We start from the raw sequence: 15,030 nt of genomic DNA, 5'->3' as shown, positions 1-15,030 counted from the left end.
TTAAGATCTTTACTCTGAGACTGCGCATATGCTTGTAACAAGATGATACTGGTATATACATTATGTGCAGGTTTTTACAAGTTCAAAATGTATTACGACCACAAACAAAGTGAATAATTATAAAGATATCCCAATATAAATAATAAATTTACAAAAATTCAATATCTGGTAAGTAGGGGGTCTACCCAAAACCGAAAAACATCTACGACACAAAAAAGTTTGGGAACCTCTGTTCTAGACAATAACACAGCGACTGAAACGACACAAGCCACTGGATCTACCCTTGAGATTCAATAAGTAATAACCAATAAGTAAAGGATAATCGCCAATGGGCGATGTCCAATTAAAATCTTGTCAACCGACAGATCATTTACTGAATGTTTTTATTATAGAATAGTAGTGAATAAAAATGACGATAAAAAAAATATGTGCAAATTTGTGATGCTAGAAACAAGCGATTTTGCCAACAAAAACATAACATTTCGCACATCAAAGGAATGGTTATGTATTGATTTTCAACTTCTAAATTAATTCTAAAAACATGTAAATCCGTATTTCCACGTATTATTCATAACTAGCTTAGTAGGACTTATGGCCGTCCTAATGTAAAGTGCATTAATTCTGAATTTGTTGACAATTTTGCGAAAATACGGCACGTAATCTGCATCTGTTTCCTTTCAGTGGATTTAGCGTGTTCGTCTTCTACATGCAATTCTAATTTCAATAGAAAATAATAGTGTGCAGTTTAATCGCATGTGGGAATATAAACCAAATAATATTAGTTGAAGTCTTGGGTAAATATCTACGCTTCAAATACGCAACAATTCAAAAGGAATTGCGTCATTGAAGTAACGTTCATTCTAGTATATGTAAATAGTCGATCTATGTTACAGAGATATTTGAGTCTTTATATCTAAATTATTAAAGTTATAATCATTTATTAAATGATAATTTATAAGTTAAAATTCGATATAAAATACGATATCGATAAAATATGATTTGATATTAATACAGATTAACCTATGTAAGACATGAACATGTCTTCGCACGGAAAGCAATTTATTTGGAGAGCAATGATGATGATGATGATGCATTGGCATTTGGCTGTACAAAGTGTCTGAGGCTTAAAGAATGGCAATGGCGTTCTCATTTTCCACCTCGTTAAACGCACTCCCGTCGCGTTTATAAATATTTAGTGGTCATCTTTTCGCAATTTGCGCAAACATTTAGTTTTAGTAATTGCTCAGGGCATAAATCACCGCTTTGCTCTCAAATTCGCAACAAAATACGCGCCGATAATCACACGTCAAAGTGAATTTTAAATAAGGTCTATTACCATACTGACGGCCATAAATAAAACAATTTCGTATGTTCATAATGGCTGTTATTAGGGGTGGGTTTTGTTGATTTATATATCGCAGGGTTCTGCCTATTATCTACTTGCGCGTATTATAATTGACCGGTTTCCTCCTCCGGCACTGATCGATTATTAAGTTATTAAATCACAAAATAAAGTATTTATTAATATCAAATGCATTATGTATGCATACAGTGGAACCTGACATAAACAAATATTAAAAGTATAAGGAGACTTCCACCAAGTCCCCGAATTGATACAAGTAATATAAACAAATATAAACTCAATTCACCGTGTAATATGTAAACAATTGGAAAACAGTTCCTATTATCATAGTGAAAGAATAAAAATATCCATAGATATGAAAAGCAAAATCATGAAAAATTGAGACAAAGTTCTCTGTTTCACTACACGACTATTTCACTATAAGTAAAAATCCGGAAATTTTGGAACGTTAAGCGAGGTTCCACTGTATATTTGAATTCTATCTATTTAGGTTATATAATATCGATGTCGATTAAGTTCGAAGTGCCAAACATTAACGTATTATTGTTTACGTCATAATTCTTTATTCATGAATATTTTATTATACATTTATAAATGATCGTGATATTAACAGAAATTTTTAACTAAATCGAACAATTCGAATAAAACAAGTCTATTTTTAAGAATTATTGCAAAAAAAAGGGCAAAATGTTTCTATAGAAAATGTCAAAAATATATTACTACGCTTATAGTTAAAGCGACACTTGTTTTTGCATTGCAGGTTGACGGTTGGCCATGCCTAGTCTAGAACAATTCATTGATTCTATACACGGTATCAAATAGCATAATTTCCCTATCTACTTCTTATGCCCAACTGCAATGGGAATGACAATACACAAGGGTAAAGTTACGTCGATCGGAATAAAAAGTTGGAAGCGATACAGACGTTGTTCCGGTTATGTAATTAAAAAGAATTGATAGGATGCAGCAGTGAAGCCAATTACATCTGGGTACAAGTCCTACAAAAGGAGAAGAGCTAAATGAAATAGGATAGACCTTGTCCCGGGAGAAATTAGACTGCTGTGAGTATGTGTATGCGAGGGTGTACGCTGTGAATGCGACTATATCCCCAGGAACTGCCCAAATTTAAATTCAAATTTTCCCGCCGGAAGGACAAAAAATTCACCACGCACACATTATTAAGGTGACTTGCTGTCGAATCCCTAAACTGTAATTGCAGTTTAACGCGACACGAAAATGTTACACCCTACTTTTAACCCCAAAAAAAAGATAAAATAAAAACATCTGGCACAACTTTTATTTGTTTAAAAGTAAATTAATTTTTTTTTTTCATTCTACCTTAACTTTACATATCTTTCATACTCGATTTTAATTTTTCTAAGGTTATATGTATATAATTATAATTAAGAGAATGTTTACAAAAAAATTTGTTGATTTATTAATTCTATTTTTTTTTGTTAATTTGTTAAGATTTAAAATAAATTGATTAGCAAAATTGAAATAAAATATAAAATTACAAAAACGTTACGTTTGTGAACTGAAGTAAGTTTAACATTTATAATCTGTAATATTCTTATATTGTTTATGATTGTATCGAGTCAATTAGTTTAAACGTTTGGCAAAAAGGTCCTAAAGGATTAAGAACTCGATCGAGGTTGGAAGTTGGCCACGGGTGTATACAACACGCAAGGGAATAATTCGACGATCTTTATGTGTTCTGAAGCGGAGGCGTCTCGAGGTAAATGGAATATTTTAGCGAAGAGGAATACAAATTATGGATGTTATCGGCCGTTGGTAATTTTTCAATTACAGTTAGTGCGAAGTCGGAAGAAAAAAAAACCAATACGGTTCTCCCTTCTCCGTATAATCTCAATCTAATGGTGTTAATACCACCTCCGGCAATGTATCATCAATAAATCTTTCAACGCTAGATGGAAGATTCTAATCAATAATGAACATGACTACCGAGATAATGAACGCAGATACCAGATCCAGCGGGTTTCCCCCAGCATTCTTTCCAATGCATTAAAGTGTTTATTATTAAAAGGGTCCATGTTCTTCCGATGGTCTACTCTATATAAGCTACCACTTTTTGCACCAAATATATATCATTCGTAATTTTATCTACAGTAATATAGAAATCTTTGATTGTTTTAAATATAGAAATCATAAATAAAAGTCTTCTAATGGAGGACTCATGAATCTCTATTAAAGTGAATCTCCCAAAGGGAGATTATACCCAATTTATTTAAATTTGTAATAATTAGAATTATCGAAAATATAAATATTATAATTTGAAAATGTCGTATTGCTCCATATATCGATGAATTAATTTAGATCTTGGGAAGAACTGGCTTGAGAAACGGAAATGCAACGGGATAAAGATAAATTTTATTGGATCGGTTTCAAGATTGTCGGAGTTATTCAAAATGGTGGTAATTAATTTAATTGAAGCGCGTGGGTGGGTGGGCTTTATCCTAGATCCATCGTCGTGTGGCGCAGGCAAGACAAATTGCAAGAATTAAACTTTTCCATTTCCAGTTTCCTCTAATGCACTTTATTTAACCTCATTGACCACGTAACCGTTATTGTGTAGCAGTTGGGAAATTTATGGGATCGTTCAATAAAGCTAATGAAGCCCAGAAAACATAAATCCGAGCCGAGCAACAACAAGAACCCATAGCTCGTCGAAATAACCAGACAGCGCCGATAAAATAAAGTTTGCATAATGTCGGAAGATTATGCGATCAAACATTTTATTGGAACGAAACACTTTCCATTCCGCGTTGTGTGTCCTCTTTTATTGTCACGCATCTTTCAGATTATTATCGCATATCTCTTGGAGCCGTTAGTTTTTACAGTCGTAAAGGAAGGAGAAAAACACAAAACTCGTCGCCTTTCCCATCCGAAAACTCCCATTTATATACAAAAGAGCTTTACTACGGCTATATATAACAACACTGCCAGGAAGAGTGTGTGTTTGAGAGAGAAAGAGAGAACCTAAAGGAAGGAGAAAAAATATATATAAAGAGTGAAGGGAACGAGGAAACGGGCCAACGTAATTGCAATATTAGTTACCGAAACTGCTCTTCTGCGAATTAAATAAAACGGCGTAACAGAAAACTTCCATCGTAAAAATAAACTGGCTACGTACGGATTCGTTTTAGATTTTCTGCATTAAGGGTTTTTACAGTGCGAAAGATAAGAATGATAACTTACAATATATCTTCTGTGTCGGCGATATTATGAGGAAAGATGGACGATGTTGAGAGATGTCTGTTTGTGTGAGATCCGTCGGAGGAGAAGAGAAGTGAAGAGGAAGAATAAGCAGCTAAAGAAAAAGCTGGTGGAAAAAAATCGCCACTTCAGAGACGTCGCCGGTTCTACAGAGACGGAGAAATATTAGCTGGAAGCCCGAGCTCGCGCAAATAACATGTACACCAACGGCCGTAAGTCATGGCCCTAATCCTTACATTTATAATATTTGGACAGGCACAGAATTCAGGCGGCACGCACAAACTTTCCATACACACATATATACAACACCCCTCGTACTCCTCCAGAATCGAATATATTCATACACACGCATACACACCCTTTAAAGAGAAAAGGAAACTTTTTATAAAATTCACATCTTTTAAATTATAAATAAAATTCATGATTATTATGTAGAAAGTTTATGGAAGAATTATTGTGAATGATTACAATCATTCATTTAAATAGAATTTATCAATAATGTAAATTAATAATTCCAAAGATAAAAAGATTGGGTAGAAATCAATACAAATACTATTTATAATGTTTAAAAATTAAATTAGCTATTAAATGTTAATAAATTGTTATAATTAAAAAAACACTCATTATGATAACCAATTAATCTTCAAATTAGAATTGTCGGATTAACTTAATTGATATACTAGAAATAATCGTGAAAATGTTCAATAATTAACAATCATCGACTATATCCATTGACAACGTTCCGGAAGACAAACAACATCAACAAACTTCATCAAGCGAACTGGAAATTTATTGCGAAACAACGCAAAAAAATCTGTAAGACAAACAAGTTGTGAGATTATCATCATGTTAGCAAATCATGCTAAAGTCTAGAAAACCGATGACATATGTAGAACTATTTTACAGCTTTAATTGAGCAAGAATGCGCCAAAGCACCAATAAGATGTTTGTTGAAGTTAGTGAATTAATAGCCCACACTTGAATCAGTGTACTGGCCAGAATGATAGTAATTTTGAAGATCTGTGGTAGGAGTAAAAGTTATAAATTTTATGTAGATTATTTTGAAATTTAAATAGTAATTGTAAGTGAATTAAAACTGAAGTTATAATCATTCAAACTATGTATACATTTTTTGGGACACTCTGTATATTCATATTAGTTTAGAATCACCGGTTGGCCGTCGCCCACTTGTCGCGTACCCGTGATAGTAGTGTAGCAAATAATCAATATATAAATATAATATTACACCCACGTACAATTGTTTGTGTACATTAATTATGTTTGCAAATAATATATTTTATAATATGTAAGCATATTCTATATTCTAATACATAAAGAAATATTCTTAACTCCGTAATTGTGTTACATTTAGGTTCAACAGCTTAGTGTGTCCTATGTACGACATTTTTGTTCAAACTTACCCGACACCGTACATTACACAAGTAGCTTATGGATGCTAATAGATGCTCTTAGAGTTTAACTAAATTAAGTAACTACGAAATACAATATAGAGCCAATGCCTTTTCAGTTCAAGTCGCTTTTAGCGTTCCCTTGTTTAATATATACGTAATGCTGTTAATCAAAGACAATGTTAGTAAGTTTATATAGATATATATCATCTCTATAGTTTTATAGAAGTAAATAACAATATTAGAATGCTTTTATTATAAGTGCTTTAACAAAATCAATTAAAATTTTGAAGACTTTTATTAGTTTATAAATTATAGGTCAATTTACATCGTAAAAGTAACAAATTAATATTATTTAACGCACGAAAGAGAATAGATAATTTGAAGACACTTTCATCTCCACGGGGTATAATTTTCTAACAGGAAAATCAATTAGGATTATTTATTAATGTATGCTAATTGGCTATTATATTGTTCGTTCGTCGAGCAGAGCCCGCAAGTTATAATACATAATAAAATTATAATTCTTGTGATTTTTCTATTAATGTAAATTACCATTCTGATTTTCATAACAGCCAAATAAGTGTTATGGGATAAATATAAGGAAGTACTTAGTGCAATGTGTTTTAATGCTGTGTTATTAGGGAGTCCTCTAAGTGGCATCATAATAAATATTTTAGTACAATGGCGCAATGGCCTGGGTCGTTATTCACGGACCATCCCAACCACTTACGAACGTCTTTTAGCCACACGGCAATTCAATTACATTTGTAGAAGTGCGCATGATATAACGCATGCATTACCATTACCATAATATGGGTCTGGGTGCTATCATTCGTTGTTGCGTAACACTATTTCCCTGTTTGTTGTCCGCACGAATAACACTTTTCTTTGATTATTTTTCAAAAGGGAAATGGCTGCAAATGAATTGTCGGCTATAAAGACGGGTTATTTTGAAAACATTGAATAAATGAGAAATTTACATCACATTTGTAGAAAATCAATTGTTCATAATATAATTTAGAATTTCCTTAATTTATTTATAGTAGAAAGTTAATTGGAATAAACATAAAACTAAAATTATATTATACTCATATAAGATGTAATATGTCGTAGATTTACTTTAGTTATTATCACTTTTTGAAATGCAACGTTTTATAAAATCCACTGTTGATGAAGAAGAATAATAATTAGTTTATGTATAACTTTTTCTCTAATAATATAAAGTTAATATGGTGAGTTTAGTTGTAAAACTATATTCACTTGAAGAAAAAATTTGTTAGGTGTACTTTGTAGTGTTAATCACGGAATTTTATGACACTGAAACTATTGTAATATATACAAACTTGTATGTCTGAATGTGAGATATTTAGATGATAATTCGTTATTAAATGTATATATATCTACAACTTAACAGAATAAAGAAGTAAATATTTTCGCAACAAATACTTTAATATATAATTCATCTTGATTTACAAACAATAAATAAAATTGATAATATATAATACTTAGTAGTATTATCTATGAAATCATTGGTTATAGTTATTTTTTGGTAAGAAATGAAACAATGTTTTTATATGCAAATGTAAATAATGATTTTCATCCAGCAGCATAATTTACGGCTAGTTACCGAATCTGGTTAAGCTAATTATTGGGTTCGGAATAACCCGTACTTTTTGTCTTGTAATTACAACACAAGTAGAATTTGGTTTGTAATTAAGGGTCTTGTTATAGTTTTTATATCTTTTCGGGTTTAAGCATCTAACCATTGGGGGACAAAGGACGGATGATTTGATTAGGAAATTGTTGGTTGCGTTTGGTTAGTGACTGGTAATAACGGTAATCGCAATATTTGTAATCAAAATAATACTTTTATCCGTAATTTCATTAAAATAATTAAATTTTATTAGATTCGCCAGATTTGCATTAGTATGTTAATGCAGGTGAATAATGATTTTAGTTTGGGAATACGCGATCACTGCGCTTTACTCAACAGGTACATAATTCAGTAGCGTACTCCTCGGGCCATTAGCGAAGGATCTTTTGGGATGACTCCTCTTCGTGTTTGTCTGTTCTACTCTCACTTTCTATTCCTTTATTTCACAACTTTCTCTCACTCCCTCTCTCATTTTGTCCTCCATCTCCTCGGTCATTGCGAGGAAAGCGTATGCATCATTTCCCCGTTTCTTTGGGGCCAGACAAATAGAGCACATAATGTGCAGATAACAGCGAAAGGCCATCCATCGCAGCCAACTGGCTGAGTCTCCTCCTCGAAGCGGCCTTCCTTTATTTCACTTGCAAAAGTGATGCTCATTTCAATGTGCAGAGTCTGAAGGAATAAAGAAAAGCGTAAAAATAAAATAGATCCGCTCGTACCCAATTTCCACGATGTTGGGAAGAATATTTAAATTTTATATGGCGTTCCCGTGTTTAATCTTGGAAACAGAATGGTTCAACTTGATTCGCTTAATAGCGTAAAACGATGAACACTATGGTCAGGGACGCAGTAAGCATTCAACTTAGATTAGATATGAACTATATGATATTGCGTATTTTTATAATTTTCCAAGAGATTATACCGATTTTGATTTTGAAACTGAATTGTTGTCACAACAAAATAATACAATTTCGATGTATGCCAACAATCCATTATGTCTATAGAAAAACCTGTTATTTCGCGGTGTAATAGTATTTTACAGTTATTGTTTACATCAGTTCAAAGAACTCGTTTCTCAAATTATGTAAACTGATTAAAAGCTACAAAATGCAATAACGTTGAGAAACTATTAAGGATCGCTGTTATCTGCCTCTCTTCAATGAAACTTCCTCTCTCTCCAGTTGAATCGATGTGTTCGCCACTTTTCATGGTCCTTGACGTGTTGAAGAATTATAATTTTGGGAAGGTTCGGGCGCATCTACTTAAAGCGGCATTACGTGTAACGTAAGGGTGCCGTAATCACTGGTTTGTGTCCTGCCCGAAGGTACGGATGCCGCCGTAATTATCACCTTTCGTCGGTCCTAACAATAAAGTAGTTAGCGATGCTGCAGCCGCATTTATATCTTCGGCCACCCCCCGAGGCAGCAACCTCAAACGCAAACACTATTATTAAATACCGATTCAACAGCAACAAAACTTTGATTACTTTTTCACTCGCGGACCTTCTGCTCATCCTGAACTCCAGCGCGCATAAATTCATCCGACGGGACCTATAAAATATACATAACCACTTTAGAAAAGGATCCTTCCGCCAACGACAGCTTAATGAAATCAAAGAACGCTCTTCTGTTTATTCTTTGTTATGCATCATGCTCGCCGGCCTAAAATTAGGCCTATTACGTGATGAGGTCTCGATCCCAGCAAGAACAAAATGAAACACGACTGATCCGACCAGTAACAGATTACGCAACGGCTGCGGCTCGTTCTATTTGTTTTATTAATTTCCTCGAATTAACTTATAATACATCTTTCCTGATTGATGCATCAATCAACCGTGCACTAATTATATAATTACTTGTAAACATGCCTCGTTAAAACTGTATTTATTTTCATATAATTTGCATTGCATTATGTAATTCAAATCATAATTGAATTCATTGTAATTATTAAATTATTGTTCGCTGAATTCAATATATAATTAAATATGAACACAAAAAAAGGCAATTAGAGCAGCGAGTTTAATATAATACGAAATTACTTTTATTATTACCAATTGTAATTGAACATGATAAGCCAAATCGATGGAGCGTAGATACATATTAATGCGATTAATTATCATTTATCCTGCTCAAAGTTTTATAAATTATAATTGACATTTAAAACTAGTTTCAATAATTCATTTAAATAATATTTTATGCTGTAATAAATATTAGTTCTTATTCGAATTTTTTATTCGTATCATTTCTAAGATACTATTTATACAATATTATTAAAAATGTAATTCAAATATCCCTATTTATGGCAATATTACATCATTTACACCAAAAATCAATTCACCGGTGGATGGTTGAATCGCTGCACTAGAGAATACGTCCATTGCGCAAAGTATTATACAACAATCGGGTACTTTGAAAGTGTCTCACATTACAAGTTGCCGAATACTCCATAAACTTAAAGCGTTCGCATATTGACTAGAATATGTCGGATAATCAGTGTTTAATATCTTTCACCGAAATTTAACTTATGTTTCTAAATCGAACATTTCAAAGAAAATTGAAAATATTCATGATATATAATGAAACTGGATTATACTAACTTAACAACCCTTTAATTACATTTATTTTATGTTTTTTAAATGAGTTAATAGTGTAAATTATCAGTGTCTAAATTTGGTGATAAAATAAAATCTTATCACGTCAATCAAGAAATGCCGGACATTCGTGAAAAGTTGTGAAAACTGATTATTTCGAATGTGACGCTGATAAAACAAAAAAAAACTACAGATCAGGTCAATTGTGATTACTTTTTAAGTAAAAAAAAATTGATCGCGATCACTTTTTCTGTAGAAAAGTCGATCCAGGCTGTTTATTAAAATCGAATATTTATAACGGTTAAAAAACGACGTAATCATTGCATCTGGTGGCACTAGAATTATTTTTTATTCGCTACATAAATTTCCCCCAATATCATGTAAATTAAATTAAACAAATTGTTAATAGCCGAAATTCATTACAGGAAACTAGTAAAATATACTAGGGAATTGCGGTATTTAAACTATTGAATAAATGAGGGTCATTAAAGTTTTTGCATATACCAACTGTTCGGAATTTATGATGTGATAAATAACCGAACGAGCATCATAAATTGGACGAGCGGAAATATCATTTATGTGCAACTGATTTGCACAAAAGAGAACTGAAAAACGGAAAAACATTAGGTTGAGAAAAAAAGAAATAAGACACGTAGGCGAAGAAAGAGTTTAGTGGTGTTGATTGGAAATCAGGATTTGGTGCAGATATTCCATTAAAGAAGTAGGCGAGAACACGAACAAGTCTGAAAATTGGTTTAGGATTTTGCAAAGAGTCGTTAAAGTTCCGGTCGGAGGGGCAAGGTGGAGGCGGCATGTTGATAGTTTCTGGTTGACTTGGATTTGTTTCTCTCTACCCTTTTCGTACTGAAATAAATTTCAATAAGAACAGGTCGTTTTTGTCCATTCGCCCTCGCATCCTGGCAGGTTCAAATGATTTGGGGAAAGGACCTACCCTGGGTTTTGACCGCACAAGTACGGATGTCTGCCTCTGCATATAATCCTGATTGCCCGTAATTAAGCAGTGCCAACTCCGAGGTGTATCCAGTTAATTAGGGATCTGCGCTTTCGCTGTTTCGTAATTAAACAAACAATGACTTATGGTAATGAATTTCAAGTTTATGTTTGTAGGAGGATGTCAATGCTTGCAGAGATGAAGACAGCGTCAACTTTTACGCCTCTAGCATCTTCTTCATGCCCATTTGCATACAAGGCCTGCATTGTCACAATTCATTGCTTCGATTAAATTTATTACACAATTTTAAACACGAACCTTACTAGCTACCAATTACAAATTAATCCCGTCCCACGCATTCACATTAAACCAGTCATAGTAAATAAAACCTGATTTCTTAATCGTTTCAAAGTTACAGAAATTACAAAGGTAATGGAAATATAAAGGAAATGACCCGCGAACTTATTAAATTTATCCAATTAATTTAACCCACACCCCAATCTATTTTTCATATTTCAGTAATTTAAGATATAATCTTTTCAAATTATTATCGTGTCGTTTAACCGACTAAAGCACCGAGAAATAACTTCTTAACTTTAAAGTATATCTTAATATTCATTGAGTAGAAAAAGTGCCACCCCTAAATATAAAAAAAAACTGTTGTACACCTATAATGTTTACCATCATGTAAATTACATAATTTTTTTTTTGGGAAATATTTGTAATCTTGATATCTTAAATTTACACTCTCATTTTCATAATATTTCGGATTTCGCTTAATGAAGCGAAACAAAATTAGTATTTTTTATTAAAAAAGCTTTGTATTTGCATAATTGTTTTATTATAGTATACAAATGATTATAACATAGTAGGCTTTTAGAATTTAATAAATAATAATAACTTCATAATGACAATTGATTTCAGAAACTGACCTAACCCAAAATAGTCATGTCAAGGAAACAGTTGGATTTACAGGATGAGCAAGATGATCAAGACGAACCAGATGGACAATATTATCAGGTTGATATAGATTATATACCCAATGGAGATGAAGAAAATTACCAACTTTATCAAGATGATTCAGGTCATCGTTATAATCAAGATGATCAAAACGAACCAGAACATGTTTACTTTTTATATGATCAAGATGAACAGTATGGATCAAATGATTGTGATGAACAATATGACCAAATTGAACAATATGGGCCATATGATGGAGTTGAACAAGATGAACCATTTTACCGAGATGAACAATATGGAGATGATCATTACTATCTAAATTTAGACAACACTTTTGAAGAGAATGCACTATATAATCAGTACGGCCGTCACATGACACATAAACTAAAAACATTGCAGAATAAACAAAATGAATATTCTGAACAAGAAGTTGATGAAAATGATTTAGAACGAAGTGTTGAATATGATCATTTCATTAAAATTGGAGAAACAAAGCTACAAGAAAGTAGTGAGGATGAACTCGATGAATATGATAATTTTGATAATCGATCATTTGATCAGTATGAAATAGGGGGAAATGATACTGAATTAAATTATGATGATGACGATAATAATAATGATACCTCAATGGATCTAGATATGCCATATGGATATAGAGACATGGAACAACAATATGATTATAATGATCAAGGACCTGATGAGCAAGGTGATATGTATGATATAGATGATCAATATATATTTGATCATGACGGTGGATCAGATTATCAAATTAGACTTTACTATTAAATTGATTGGAAAAATAGTTTGAAATAAAATATTACCTTATAATAAATGGATTTGTTAAATGTAGATTGCAAGGAAATATGTTGAATCTTGATATTATTTTATGTAAATATAACAAGATATGAATTTTTGTGATTGATAGTGGAAAGGTCAATATATTTCAAGTCGACATCAATGAGTAATAGGCGTAATTTTCTTTACAAATTTAAAAATATTTATCTTCTAATAATGATGTCATTCCGACCTATTGAAATTGACAATTGAGTTGTTAAAAAGGTAGTTTCCTGGACAATGGAAGCAACAATAAAAATATTTATAAACGACGGGAGTATTTAAATTTATCTCGTGAACGGACCGGACCGCTCACCTGTGTCGGCGTTCACCTACAAAAAAAAGGTGGTTTCTATTGCATTTATCATGGAGGTAAGTTTACATCCCTAACGAATACATTCAGTACACATTTATACATTTCTTTCTTTCACTCGTTTTTCAGGCGAATAGCATGCAGCTGGATATCTCTCCGACGAATACATGAATACATAATGGCCGCAACATTTACTAACTGGCGTGTCACAATTAATTCGTTAATTATCCGGAATGGTATACCGTATTTTCGAACCCCATCTATGCGAGTACTTTGAATTATGAGGATCCACTTGAATATCCCTCTGGCAACTCACCAACAGACCAATCTGTACTTAAGACCGCACTCACATAAATCATAAATATTCAATCCGTCTACTCGAAACGAAAATACCGAGCAATCAATAAATCCGCGGCGCTTGGGGATGGTTGACTCAATAGAAAAATCATTAAAACCACTGTCCAATTAGTTACCATTTGTATCGAATACACGTTTAACCTAATCACACAATCACAGGCAAACGCGACAGCGCTCCGTCAGTCAAATAAATGGAAAGAAACAGTGCATGTTTGTGCTTGTGTGCGAGTCATTAATTCCACTTCGAATTGCTAGTACACACTAACCATAGACGGCTAAAATATTCATAGCCCTTTTAGGCCGATCCCACAATTATTATAACCCAGAAATGGTCTTAGCATAACGCGGTTTAATTGGTAACCGTGACCGAAAGAACGGTACATATAAAACACCTCAAGCCGAGCTGGAATCTCTTCATTAAAGTGGATAACGTAATCCTGGGGCCTTAATAACGAAGAAAGCAAGCCACATAAAACCGCATACAATATGACCACCGGAGGGCAACGAAAAGAATATAAACTTAGGGGAAACCATACTGCCCAACCCCATTTTACATATCGTTTAACGAGATTACTCCGAGGTAATTTATAGACCCGAAATATGATATTAATTGATATATGTAAACAGGAACTCCCACGCAAGACACGATACCGATATTTCTTAATCACCCGGATCATGCAGTTAACATAATACTTGAACTATTCCATGTTTGTTCTTAAACAATTCGAGTAATCCTGTATCCTGCACTAAAGGATATTAAATTCTGATGCGATGCACCTTAAAATAAAGTAATCTATTCCTATAATTAGTTGAGTTAAGCTCTCTATATTGCTCGGAAGTTTAGCGCGAAAAGTTCACAAAGGCCAAATCTGCAGGAAACTGCGCAAGTGGATTGCCCAAAATTAGTTATTACAAAGTTTTGCTATTCAATTAAATTTGATGGCAGTGATTGTAAATTTCAAATTTCCCGCTTTCGATTAACTCACAATATATTGTACATACTTACCAAAATATTTTAAACTATACATAATGTTATTTGAATTTATAACAGTACATAATATTTTGGACATTACATATACATATCCTTGTAATATACAGGTTAGCTAAATCAAATTCAAAATTGATAAATATTAATGAGCAAAGTTTGTTGTTAAATGATTTGATTTATTAAAGTGTAGTTCCATTAATATAAATAAGAAAAATGTTGGAATCTTCACCACTTCGGTCTCCTGTCGTCTTCGAAGTTGGTCCTATTTATTGCTTTTCCACTAACGCTCACAAACTGCAAACTTTTAGTAGTTTATTTTTTTTATGTTGTATAATTTTATTCACAATCAGTTCATCAATGTGAACATTGA

Source organism: Nicrophorus vespilloides, unplaced genomic scaffold (assembly GCF_001412225.1).
Source record: "Nicrophorus vespilloides isolate i.1.1-1 unplaced genomic scaffold, Nicve_v1.0, whole genome shotgun sequence".
NCBI classification, from domain to species: domain Eukaryota; kingdom Metazoa; phylum Arthropoda; class Insecta; order Coleoptera; family Silphidae; genus Nicrophorus; species Nicrophorus vespilloides.
The sequence above is the reverse complement of the archived record's forward strand: the minus strand, read 5'-3'. Positions refer to the sequence as shown.